This window comes from Protopterus annectens, chromosome 1.part0 (assembly GCF_019279795.1).
Source record: "Protopterus annectens isolate FY-2018-M chromosome 1.part0, PAN1.0, whole genome shotgun sequence".
Taxonomy (NCBI): Eukaryota; Metazoa; Chordata; order Ceratodontiformes; family Protopteridae; genus Protopterus; species Protopterus annectens.
In genome coordinates this window covers 1,201,434,323-1,201,446,599 of record NC_056725.1, presented here as the reverse complement: position 1 = coordinate 1,201,446,599, position 12,277 = coordinate 1,201,434,323, and the positions used below count along the sequence as shown (strand labels likewise).

At 41.5% G+C, this 12,277-nt stretch overlaps 1 protein-coding gene across 3 annotated transcripts in view; it reads left to right on the top strand.

The window, feature by feature from the left end:
* Nucleotides 1-12,277, top strand: part of EP400 (E1A binding protein p400) — a 3,509,270-nt gene that overhangs the window by 2,074,288 nt on the left and 1,422,705 nt on the right. The window lies entirely within an intron of this gene.

The window sequence follows — 12,277 nt, the reverse complement described above, 5'->3', positions numbered from 1 at the left end:
GCTAAAGTGGGATTTCTCATGGTAGTCTGGTTTTCTTACGCTTGTCTAAACCATATTGGTTTATTGGCTTATCTAAAATGTCCATATACATATTTGATTTACATCTAGCCTTACATTTATGACTACAAAGAACTTGTGAATGATCACTTAATGTACCTGGTTAAAAACAAAAGTAATAAATACACTTAAAATGATTAGCACTTTACTGTAGGGCAGAGCTGTTTCTGACTGTGTGGTTAATACCAGAAGGAAGTTTACTGATTCAAGCGACAGCTGTTAGTTGAAGATTGTGCAGTAGAAGCATTGTACAGGTGCTGCACACTTCCTTTTTTCAGACATACTATGCATTCAGCAGTGTACTTTACAACGGGAATGTGTGGGGATTCTGCTGTTTACTCATAGCCATGATGTGTCCTGGTGCAGTGAAGGCTGTAGCACAGCTCTTGGGAATGTGCACATTATGTAAACTTCCTGAGTGAATTTTTTCCTTTCTGTAGATGGAAACGGACAATTCATTTTTTGGGAATCTGTGGTGTTATCACCAAGCTAGAATACTTCCTACCTGTTACAGTGCTGAATTTTTCTCAAGACATTTGAGGGTATGCATACAACCACAAACAAGATGTTTCACTTTATAACACTGTCTCGTGCCAGAGAGTACTACTCTGTTACTGTAAGTAGGTTTGACTGCCTCCCTGTGACAGCAAGTGTTTTTGTGTTGCTGAACTTCCTCACCCATTTATGTAATCCAGTTATGGTTCACCTCTTACAGCCAAGGGATGCCAAAGCCCTCTCTGTTACTCTCTCCAAATATGAACTGAACAAACTATCAAGTCTACACAGGCACCATCTGTCCAGAATGATTTAGCTCATGAATTAAGAATGAAAATGACCATGCCATCTTCAAGGAAAAGCTGAGATAAATTACAAAGAAGAAACGTAGATGTATGGCAGTGTCTAAGTGTCAGCGTAAATTACTGTGCAGTATTGTACAGCATTATACAGTTAAATAATTTGATATAATTTATTTTATTCATATTGTGTGGATGGTGGATAATGTATACAACTTAAAAGTATTTGTTAAACAGTTCATTGATAGGTTGTTTGTGTAGTTAGTGTAACTTAATATGTGCAGGGTTACCCTAAGGTTAACTATTGTTTTCACCTATGCCAGTTAGTTGTCTGCCCAAATTTGGAAATCCTTGCTGTGTGTGTGGATGACACGCAAACCATGTACTCTTAATTTCAGTTACTTGTTTATTTTGTAAATGTGTTGCAAAACATGCCATTGGTTAGAATCTTGATTGAAAGGGGTCTGTGGATCAATCCAGTTGTCTGGCTAATGAAAGTAAAATAAAAAGTGAGCTCTGAGGAAGTAAATACTGACAAAAGTATGTAGTGTTAAACCTCTGCAGAGAAAAATGCCCTCAAGAGTTAAGTGCTTTGCAGGCCGTTTCTTGTTTTGACAAGAAAAATATTAATTCAGGTATAAAATTTATTTTTGACAAGTCCACAGTTCCAGAAAATACCTAAAGTTGACGCTTAATTTCCACAGTATTACACTGAACTGAGAAACAACACTTTAATTCTCACTTTAAATGGAAGAAGTCTTCCAGCATTTCTTGAGTCCTATGCTTTTGAAAAAGGATGCATAACTGTATGTTGCCACACCATTTTGTGTTTTCTATGTGAAACTAGCTAAGCATTGTAATTGTCATGTCAGTAACTCTTTCACTTACAATTTTGGAATTTGTATTACCCAGAGTTACCCTTCAGAACAGCTGCATGCTTTATGTTGCATTTTTTCATTTGCTAGTATAGATTTATTGGTTGGGTGTTATTTTTTGCTGCAAGCTTCATGAAGGATGCCCACTAGTAAGTGAGCTAATGTTAATGCATTTATTGTAAAACTACATTTCTGAAACCTTTTTATGTTGAGTAACATTTTCTCTCAGAACTTGGTTAAGGCTGGTACAGTGCAAGTTCCCACCATGTGCTGTTTTGGCCCCCTTCCTCCAAGTGATTATTGTTTTGTTTCCATTTGACTTGTGTACCGTCTTGTGAGGATGGTGAGATCTTGTTGTGTCCCTTTCTACCCTTAGGCCTTTTCCTCTCCAGGTGAGTACATTCTTTTTCCACCTCTTAGTGATGTCCACCTCCACTGAAGATGACAGTTGGAAGGGAAAACATCATATTTATGACTGAGGAGAGTTTATTTATGAGAAAGAGAAACCTAGCAGATGTAGCATGTAATGATGTCACTTGCATTAGTTGATGGGATATTGGATTCCACCATGCTGTGTCCTGCAGTTTGGAATGTCTCCACTGAATTGTTTTGATATCTTAATGAATGACATTAACTGGGCATGGAGCTCTTTTAATGAGATGCACTAGCTTGTCAAAGCTTTAAAGGTTACACAGTTCAAGGCTTCCGGCTTTTTGTCCCTAAGGCTGGCCATCTTGCATGTAATATTTTGCTTTTGACTATACTGCTGGCAATTGGAGTTGACTACTGTAGATCAGAGTGTAAAGTGTGTGCTATATATTTTAAGAAGCATGCAAGGCTGTACATGCATGTATAAATTCCAAACACTTGCAATCCCTAGTGCCATTTTGTAGAAGCAGCCAGAGAGTGAGCATGCATGATTGCAGTTGTTAGTTTGTAGACAAGGTACTTAAGTTATAGTCAGTAAGCCTCTATAGTAGTGTGTTTGTATAACAAGCCTCTGTAGTAGTGTGTTTGTACAACATAAAGCTGCTTGAACAGAACCCACAAAGACTCGTTTATTTGTGTACTAACACAAACGCGGCATGGTGTCAGAACCGGGATCAAAGAGAGAAGAATATTCGGAGCCATGAGATGTAAAGACAACAGCGAAGGTAAAACAGAGAGAAAAGAGCAGAACCATAACCAGAAAGAATCAAGGGTAATGAGAAACAACATGAATTATTTACTCGATGCAAAAGATGAAAAAAGGGGTATTACAGGGGCACAAACCACATGATCAGGCAAGCAGAAAGTACAAAAGTTTGTTAACTAAAGAAAATGTTTTAAGATAGAAGTATTTGTTGAAACGATTAACAGTAAAGCAAAAAGGAGTCTGTTTAAAGCAAAATGAGTGTGTTTAAGGCTATGTTGGGCATGTTTAGAGTAAAACAAGCGCGAGAAAAGTACATTGGGCAAGAAAAGTGCTTAAACGTGCAAAACAAGAAAAGAAAAGGGCACATTAAGCAAAAATAAAGCAAGGCGACTGTATGTGTTTTGGAGAAAGTGCTGTTTGGGCATAACTACTACTTTGTGTTGTATCAAGGGCGTAACTAAAGTTCTTCAAAGTATCTCAGAGTGTGTAAAAGTGCTTACTGTGTGTGCTTATTACTGTGCATGTGTTTTGAAGAGTTCATCGTGAAATCCAGTTGAGTATACTGTAGCTATTTCGAAAAGTTCTTGTGCTAGCTGTGTCTGTTCACAAAGTGCCGCCATTACAGAGTGCTTCTTGTACTGTAGAGAGTTGCCTAGCAAGGTACTGCCATTCTGGGGACATTTCAGTGTGCTCTATGCAGTTATTTGTAAAGTACAATTACTTTGAAAGTTATTGAGTTTTGGGCAACAGATGTTCGATTTATTCGTATTGTGCAATTGCTTGACATGCACTCTCCATAACCCAGGACCACCACTCCACCTTTCTGAAGACACTGGAAAACATGAAGGTCCTACCGAACACCTGATATTGAGCGATTTCAATTACCCTACCGTTAACTGGGAAAATTACTCGAGTACAAACTCCCAGGCCCAGCACTTCCTGGAATTCATCAACTGAAATGCCCTGGATCAGCTGGTAAACTCCCCTACCAGAGGTGAAATCATATTGGAACTGGTCATCACAAACATGGGCGACAGGTGTTCCACATTAGAGGTCAACCACTCACTGGTTAGATCAGACCATAAACTAATCACTCTGGATGTCCACACCCCACCACTACCCCCAACTAACGAAACCACAGTAAAAAACTTTTCTAAAGCAAACTTCACCTTACTTAAGACAGAGGTGGTAAGTTTCACAGCCCCCATGCTAAAGGATAATGCTGCCCAAGATGCAGAAACCTTCACAAATGCACTCTATGAGCACCTACAAGGATGCATGGATCGTGCCATCCCTAGCAAAACCAAGACTCACTCCTCTAAGAGAAGGAATCCAGTCTGGTGGACCCCTGCCATAAACATGCTATACAACAGAAGGAGGAAACTAGTTCAGAAAAAAAAAGCAAATCCCAAGAAGGAAAGACATCCCTGGTCAGTATCGGTAAAAAACCAAGGTCCTTCATAAAATCATCCAAGGTTAACTTCGAAAGAAAAATAGCCAAGGATTCAAAAGATAACCACAAAGCCTTCTTTAGCCATGTTAAGAATCTAAGTGGCAATTCGCAGATATGCACTGAACTAGTGCAAAATAACGCAAAATGTACTGAACCAACTGATATTGCCAACATCCTGGCAGATAGATTCATTGCAAACTTCACCCCCAAAAGGGCCCACAACAGTACTGGAAAAGTCACAAAGCAGGCTGGTGTTACAAGAAACAAGGATAAAATTTATTCTTAAGGGCTTTCGTCACAGATTACAGTTGACTTCTTCAGAAAAAACAGAGTGCCTCCACCCCACTCCTTAAATACTCATTACAAACCACTTTGTAAAAAAACACCATAGGCATTTAAAGGTACAGACTCCCTATTTGCTCCACAATTATACATGCAAGATAATAACAAACTAACTATAAAACATGATTCAACATGTACTTTATGATTTTTGTCAAAATACTACGTTTAAAGTGAACAATTCGCTGGCCAAGCATGTCAATACCAACCCAGGTCACAATTTTAAATTCACAGTTTTTGAACAGCTGACTATGGATGAGAGAGGAGGTCCTATGGATTACTGGCTTGAATACAAAGAACTGTTATGGCAATTAAGGGTCAACGCCAATATTTTTCCAAGGTTGAATGAAATGGTTTCATTAACCAGCTTTGTGAGGTTAAAAGCTGATTTTTTATCTAATTGTTGATTTTTTCCTCTAATTGTTGATTTTTTATTCAATTCTTCACTTTATGATTTTTGTCAAAATACTAAGTTTAAAGTACATGTTGAATCATGTTTTATAGTTAGTTTGTTTTTATCTTGCATGTATAATTGTGGAGCAAATAGGGAGTCTGTACCTTTAAATGCCTATGGTGTTTTTTACAAATTGGTTTGGAATATGTTTGTAATGAGTATTTAAGGAGTGGGGTGGAGGCACTCTGTTTTTTCTGAAGAAGTCAGCTGTAATCTGTGACGAAAGCGCTTAAGAATGTGTTACTTGGTTGGGTATTTAGTATGGATTCTTCCACGCAGAGCGGAGCTGGTACCAGGGACAAGCATGATGAACTCACTACAGCCATCAATAAATTGACTGAACCTATCGGTTCTTTTAACACTCACATATCGGGCCTGGGTCAGAAAGTTGACCATTTGGTCAACAAAGTTGTTCCATCAAAACCAGCCCAGATTATTGGTTCCCAAGACTCCCTTTTTACTATTCCATTAGGGCAAGGAAGCCCTAACCAACGAGAAAATGCCAGTACTATGGGAGCGTTTGCTGTTACACAACCAGGTACTTCCATTTCTTTGGGATTACAGGAACGGAGGACCCAGAAGGAGCAGAACCCTTGTTTGTTCAGTGATGCCATCCAAATGTCGAATTTATCAGAATGGATTAACAGGGACAGTAAGGGCTTTGTTCATAACGGCAACCATCAGAATACTCATGGTACTGTTGACTTTGTTTAAAAATTTTGAAAAAGAATGTCTCAAGTTGAAAAAGATTCAAATTGAAAACCAATACTTTGAGAGAATGTCTTAGGCGTGAACAAGTGCCTAAAAAACTTAGATATTGGCGTTTTCTTAATGGCTTAACTTTCAACAACGATTTACATAAAGATCTGGTTGTTTTATTCAATCGCCAGGGATGTGAACTGTTACAATTGCTGGTTAATGACAGTGAGAAAAAATTTCTTGTTTTACAAGATGTTGTGAACAAATTAGATGCTAGTATTAAGAATTATGTTAATTTTTCTAACAAGCTCAATTAGTACAATACTATTTTTGTAAATATTGACAAGGTTATGGACAAAATTAAAGAAAAGAAGAATAAGAAATTGTTAAGGGATGCTAAAGATTACAAAAGTGGTGTAGCTTATCCCTTAAGTGTAAATGGTCATGTCAACAATAGTACCACTAACTCTAACAACAATAATGATGTTTTTATTGATGAGGGTATGGTTGAATCTGAGCATCAAGGTGACAATAACCCCGGTCCCATCCCTTTAGGACCACCCCTGAGAAGGTCAGAGAGAATTCGGCAGCAAAATCGCCAGTTCAGGAGACCTTCGAACATGATATACCAGGGCGAACAACATTCTCATCCCCCACAGTACCAACAAGGGGGTGGGAGGGGGAGGCGGGAGAACTGGCACTGAATACCAGATGTTCTTCATCTCACATTGCTGCAGTCCTTACACTTGGGTAGTCCGCTGTCCCTCGGTCGGCCCGAATATCAAAGTATAAGGCTGACGTCGGTCAAGGCGCATTTGACTGACATCAGGACGTCAGGGTACAAATGCGCATGACCGACGTCATATCCTCAGTCTTTTTTGCCGCATGGTCCGATGCAGAAGCAGTATTGCAAGTGCCGGTTGGCGTTCTGAAATTTTTCGATTTCGGAGTTTCAGACCGAGTCAAAGTTGGCTAAGTACCCCGTTGAGGAATATTTTAGTTTTTTCTTGCCTCAGTGGTTTACCGGATGTCAGAAAAAGTGAATAACTGTATTTCTTGTGGGAAACAGATACCGCATAGAGACTATCATACTTTGTGTATTCCTTGTTTAGGGCCTGAGCACGACGTTGTTGGGTGTCGCTCTTGTGCTAGATTCAATAAGCGCACTATAAAGAGGAGATTAGATTGTGCCAGGTTAGTCTTCGGGAAGCGGTGCAATTATAAAATGCCGTCGGATGCCCTGACGCCCGCTTCTTCGAAGAAGCGCAAGGACAAAGCAGTTAAGCCTAGGCTAGAAGAACCGTCCGTACCGGACGCCGGTTCTTTAGAGGTGTCGGTGGAGCCGGTGGTTCCACCGGAGGTTTCTTTGGGTTCCCAGGGAGAGACTTTGTTATTGCAGGATGTGGCCTCTCAGGAGGCAGGTCAGGGTGATGGGGCTTCTCAGGTTACTATACTCCCCTCCCTGCCTAGGGTGGTTAGGCCCTCTCCTTCTGTTCCCAAGGCTTCTCCCAGAGGCAGGCCAGGTTTAGCTTCGGTTGGTGTTACCCCTAGTTCTTCAGGAACTGTGCCCAAGAAGCATATGCTTAAAATGGCAGAAGATTTGATTACTTTGATTAGGGGTTCTTTACCCCTCCTGATAAGAGACCTAGGGTGGAGCCTGAGCTAGGGATTTTTGAGCAGGCTTTCGATGTTTCAGAGTCTTCGGCTGAAGACTTGCAGGAGTACTCTCCTTATTCTGATTCTGATGTGGATGATTCTACTCCTTCTGCTTCTCCTCCTGAGGATTTTTCTTTTTCAGAAACTCTTCATTCCATGAGGGAGCATTTTAAGTGGGAAGGTCAGGACTTCTCTGATTCCAGGAAAAGGCTTAGGGAATTTTTGTTTTACCCCAGCATAGGCCTTTGGCTATACCTCCTGTTTTGGATGTAGTGGAAGATGTTTTTCAGAGGCTTCTCTTAATCCTGATTCTCTGCCTCCTGCTCCTGTTAAACCGGATAGGTATTACAGGGTGCCTGAAGCTCATAAGTATCTTAAGAGTCCTAGGGCAGACCCAGAAACTGTTAGCCAGGGGCCTAAAGGTGTTAAAGCTTCTGTTGTCAAGAATCCGGTTCCTGCAGATAAAGAGGCCAGGGCCTTGGATAGATGGGGAAAGAAAGTTTATACTTCTTCCACTCTAGCTATGAGGGCTTTGAATTGCCAGTTTCACATGTTGAAATATCAAAACTATCTCCTTTCACAATTGAAGTCTAAGGTTGATGCTCTGGCGGAAGGTATTGATTGTAAAGAGTTACAAGATTTAGTGCATGTTTCTGAACAGGTGGGTAAGCATTCTTTGCAATGTGGTTTTGATGCTGTACAGGCCTCGTCTAGGGTGGCTGCCACTGGGTCAGTTCTTCGCAGGCATGCCTGGCTGAGGGATCAAAATTTATCTGACCATGTTAAAACAAGGATTTTAGATGCTCCTTTACAATCTGATGTGTTATTTGGTTCTCCTGTTGAGGCAGTTTTAAAGAAAATGGAAGACAAGGCTAAGTCTATGCAGACTGTTAAAGATTTTTTGCAGGTTCAGCCTCCAAAGTTTAGTAGAAATTGGCCTACTAAGGGGTGGACGTATCCTTCTTATGATTCCCAGTCTAGGGGTAGAGCTAGACGTGGCAGGGGCAGAGCTCAGGGCTCTTTCAGGCCTAGAACAGGGAGTTCTCCTGCACAGTCTTCGGGTGAGGGCAGGGGTCAGTCCTTTCGTAAACAGACCCAATGACCTACCTTTTCAGCTGCCAGAGCCTTCTCGTCTGGCAGCACCTTTGGGAGGAAGGTTGACACTTTTCAAAGAAAATTGGACTTTAATTACCCAAGACAGATGGGTATTGGATATCATACACCACGGTTACAGGTTTTATTTCCATACCTTGCCTCCTTTCAAAGGCATGCCAGACGTTCCTCCTCAACAAAGAATAGAGGCTCACAAGCAAATTTCTCTGTTACTCCAAATAGGGGCCATACAGCCGGTCCCTATGCCAGAAGTGGGCCTAGGATTTTATTCTCGCCTGTTCCTAGTACCAAAGAAAGGGAACACGTGGAGACCAATTTTGGATTTATCTATCCTCAACACTTATCTGGACATTCCCAAGTTCAAAATGTTGACGTTGCAACAGCTTTTACCTCTGCTGGGCAAAGATCATTGGATGGTAACTTTAGATCTCAAGGAGGCTTACCTTCATGTTCCTATCAGACTAAGTTGCAGGAAGTATCTGCGTTTTCGAGCTGGGACTTCTCACTATCAGTTCTCTGCATTGCCCTTTGGCTTATCTACTGCGCCCAGAGTGTTCACGAAAGTTCTGGCTGCAGTGATAGCTTTCTTCAGGCTAAAAGGAATACAGATTTATCCTTATTTGGACGATTGCCTGATTCTGGCTCAAGGAAGGGACGAGCTTCTTCATCATTTGGAACATGTGATAGCAGTGCGAAGATGCCTGGGGTATTCTGTGAACGAAATAAAGTCCAGTCTAGTACGCTCTCAGGACATGTGCTTTCTGGGTGTAAGACTGAATACAGCATCCCAGATGGCCTTTTTAACCCCGGACAAACAAAAGAATCTTTCCCTTTACTTCCATCAACTATCTCATCAGTCCGGGCTGACTGCAAGGACAGTCCTTCAAGCCTTAGGGTTCATGGCATCTTGTATTCTGGTGCTTCCCAATGCCAAATTGCATATGAGGAAGCTGCAATGGTATCTCAAAAATGTATGGACACAGCACTGCCAGGATCTGGACACTGTCATTCAAATAATACCTTGCATTCAAAAGGAATTTTTGTGGTGGGCTCAGGAATGTCACCTAAACAAGGGACTCTCTGTGACCCGGCCAGAGGCGAGTCAGATTTTAACGACAGATGCCTCAGACAAAGCTTGGGGAGCTCATCTAAATGGAAAGTGGATACAAGACAAGTGGCCTGCCAGACTACAACATCTACATATCAACTTGAAGGAGATGTTAGCAGTCCAGTTTGCATTAATAGCTTTCAAGGATTTACTTCTTCCAGGGCAGGTGTTGATTCTAACAGACAACACAACTGTCATGTGGTACATCAACAAGCAAGGGGGAACACATTCTTATCCTCTATGCAGGCAAGCAATGATTTTGTGGGAGACTGCTCTCAGTTTACAGCTCAATCTTCAGGCAAGGTTTCTGCCGGGAGCACAGAACTCCTTAGCAGATGTGTTGAGCAGACGAATTATGGATCTCCACGAGTGGAAATTGGATTCTCATGTATTTCAGAAATTAACAGTGTCCTGGGGAACTCCAGACATAGATCTGTTCGCTTCTCCACTAAACCATCAGCTGCCAAAGTTTTGCACAAAAAGGTTTCATCCCACAGCTTGGAGAGTGGATGCTCTTTCTTTCAATTGGAGCAATCTTCATGTGTATGCCTTTCCACCTCTGCCTCTCCTCCCAAAGGTACTGCTAAAGGTCAGACAGGACAAGCCAAGGATGATTTTAATAGCTCCATATTGGCCTCGACAGCACTGGTACCCATTACTGAGAAGTCTGGTACGGAAGCCTCCGTGGCCTTTGCCTTCGATTCCACACCTGTTGTCCCAGGAGGACAGTCATTTGCTCAATGTCAAACTTCACTCTCTTCACCTAACAGCCTGGCATATTCTGTTTTGAACCATAGAGGGTCTCAACTTCCACAACAAGTTTTGAATGTGATTTTGGAAGCTAGAAGGCCTAGTACAAGGAAAGTGTACGCAGATAAATGGAAGAGATTTTTATTTTGGAGTGCAGCAAAGGATTTTGATGTTTCTGAGCCTAATTTAAGTGTGGCTCTTCAATATCTTACTGAGTTACTGGACAAAGGTTTGTCCTTCTCTTCTATTAAGGTTCATGCTGCAGCAATTTCAGCTCACTATGACTGTGACCTACCATTGTTTTCTCATCCTTTGTTCAAGCAATTTCTGAGAGGGGCAAAGAATATAAGACCCCCACGTAGAGCTCCTACTCCTGCTTGGGATCTCAATTTTGTGTTGGAGAAACTCACTCTACAACCTTTTGAGCCTGCAGCTACTGCTGAGTTGAAATATTTGTCATGGAAGACTGCCTTTTTGTTGGCCATTACCTCTGCAAGAAGGGTTTCTGAATTGCAGGCCCTTATGGCGGTTGAGCCTTTCTTAATTTTCCATAAGGATAGGGTATCTTTACGCACTAATCCTTCCTTTATGCCTAAAGTGGTTTCTAGTGTGGCTTTAAACCAAACTATTCATTTGCCTACTTTTTATGCAAATCCCCAAAATAAAGGGGAAAAGATTTTGCACACTTTAGATGTACACAGGCAGTTGCGCTATTATTTGGACAGAACTAAAGGGTTCAGGCAGTCTCAGCAGTTATTTGTCTCTTTTGCTTTGAGTTCTCAGGGCAAGCCTGTGTCAAAACAAACTATTTCTAAGTGGATTGGGTTTTGCATTGCTTTCTGTTATTCCCATCATGGCAAGGAGATTCCAGCTGGGATTAGGCCTCATTCCACTAGGGCTACTGCCACTGACAGCTTTTTGAGGGGTGGCAACCAAGGATATTTTGGAGGCAGCTACTTGGAGTTCAGTGCATACTTTCTCTAGGCATTATCACCTACCACTTTACTCTAAATCCAGGGCTGGTTTTGCCACTGCTGTTTTGCAGGGCATTTTGGCAGCTCCTGCTTCCTTATAGTTTGGCCATCCTCCCTTACCTCTGCTTTGGGATTCTACCCAAGTGTAAGGACTGCAGCAATGTGAGATGAAGAACATAGTACAGTTTTGTACCTACCATAAATGTAGATGTTCGAAGATCCACATTGCTGCAGTCCAATTTACCCTCCCTCCTTCCCCTCTGTAGTTAGAGGTGGTTGTGTGGGTTGGGTTGTAAATATTGTGTATATAGTATATATATTGTACATATAATTAGTGCAAGGGTGGTTGGTTGTTTGTTTGCTGTTTTTTGGTTTTGACCTTTATTTTTAGGGTCTTCTGACATCTGGGGCAAGAAAAGACTGAGGATATGACGTCGGTCATGCGCATTTGTACCCTGACGTCCTGATGTCAGTCAAATGCGCCTTGACCGACGTCAGCCTTATACTTTGATATTCGGGCCGACCGAGGGACAGCGGACTACCCAAGTGTAAGGACTGCAGCAATGTGGATCTTCGAACATCTACATTTATGGTAGGTACAAAACTGTACTTTTGTCACCTGATAGTACGAATGGCGAAGTGGAAATCATTGAAAATGACCATGACTTCAAAATTTACAATTTGAGCAGTACCCTGATTACTAAAGAATGGGCCAACCTCTTTCAGAAGGGCCTGAATTTTGTGCCTTTGAGGAAATTTAATTTAGAAAAAACATTGCTTGACTTAATGCTGTGTACCAGGAAATTGAATTTTGATGTGACTCTGGGTGATGGCAATCCGGTACACAGTACTGCTGAAGCATGTAGAAAA